This window comes from Arachis duranensis, chromosome 9, assembly GCF_000817695.3.
Source record: "Arachis duranensis cultivar V14167 chromosome 9, aradu.V14167.gnm2.J7QH, whole genome shotgun sequence".
NCBI classification, from domain to species: Eukaryota; Viridiplantae; Streptophyta; class Magnoliopsida; order Fabales; family Fabaceae; genus Arachis; species Arachis duranensis.
Window position 1 is genome coordinate 98429250 of NC_029780.3, and position 1388 is coordinate 98430637.

Sequence of the window (1388 nt, forward strand, 5' to 3'; positions counted from 1 at the left end):
ATGAATGGTCTACAGCCTTCCTTGATTCATAAGAAAGTCCATCATAGAAAATATGCAATTGCACCCAGTCATGGAACATGTCTGGTGGGCATTTCCTTGTCAAATCCTTGAACCTCTCCCATGCCTCGTAGAGAGTTTCACCATCTTGTTGTCTAAAAGTCTGAACCTCAGATCGAAGCCTATTGACCTTTTGTGGGGGGTAGAAACGTGCCAGAAACTTGCTTTCCACCTCATCCCAGATTGTTAGGCTCTCCCTTGGGAATGATTCCAGCCACTTAGCTGCCTTGTCCCTAAGTGAAAATGGGAACAAGAGCAGTTTATAGGCATCTTCCCGGACTCCATTGGACTTCACAGTGTCGCAAATTCTCAGGAATTTTGTGAGATGTTGGTTTGGGTCTTCATTAGCACTCCCACCAAATGAACAATGATCCTCCACCAATGATATTAGCTGTGGTTTGAGTTCAAAATTGTTGGCCTGAATGGGTGGTTTCTGAATGCTGCTACCACAATTCCCAGAGGTTGGGTTTATGTATGAACCAAGAACCCTCCTCTCGGGAATGGCATTGTTTCCATCAGCTCTCTCATGGTTGTGAACTTCTCTATCCATGTTGAGATCCCTCTCATGGTTGTGAACTTCTTTATCCATGTTGAGATCTAGAGCTTCCTCAAAGTTGTCCTCAGATTCTCCTTCAGATTCTTCTTCTCTCAGTACTCTCTTCCCTCTTGCTTCCCTTCTAAGTTTATGAAGGGTCCTCTCTGGTTCGGTATATGGAGGAGTTGTTGTCTCTCCTCTCCTACCTGTCATACAAGAACACACCACAAGCAACAAACAAGTGAATACTCTTGGTTAATGGAAGAGTATGGTTAGAGCAGTTGAGGAATTAATTCAAATAGTTAGTGGGTCAGTGAGTTAGTTGCTTGAATTGAAAGGCATAAGAAAGAAAAAGCAAGTAACAGAGTGCAGAAATTAAAAATTCAACAAATAACTTGAACTAAATTAACAAAACAAGAAAAATGCTCAATCTAGTTAACTTCCAATTTGAGAATTGTCAATCGAAAACCAATCCCCGGCAACAGCGCCATAAACTTGATCTAGCCATAAACTTATAGCTACGATTTTAGGAAATTGCATGATCGGCAAAAATTCCTTCCGGCAAGTGCACCGGTTATCGTCAAGTAAAAACTCACAATAGAGTGAGGTCGAATCCCACAAGGATTGGTTGAATGAGCAATTCGAATTAGAAGTTTGATTAGTTGAGCGGAATCAAGAATTGGGTGTGAATTGCATAAAGTAAATTGGCGGAAAATGTAAATTGCAAGGAATTGAAATGACTGAATCTTAAATTGCGAGAATTAAAGTGCGAGAAGTTAAATTGCTGAAATTAAAA

At 40.7% G+C, this 1388-nt stretch overlaps 1 non-coding gene across 1 annotated transcript; it reads left to right on the plus strand.

Moving 5' to 3' along the window:
- Window positions 1–77: 77 nt before the first annotated feature.
- Window positions 78–181, plus strand: LOC127742071 (small nucleolar RNA R71). Its single transcript, XR_008003259.1, has one exon. It is a non-coding gene; the product is annotated as a small nucleolar RNA R71 (small nucleolar RNA).
- Window positions 182–1388: the final 1207 nt, after the last annotated feature.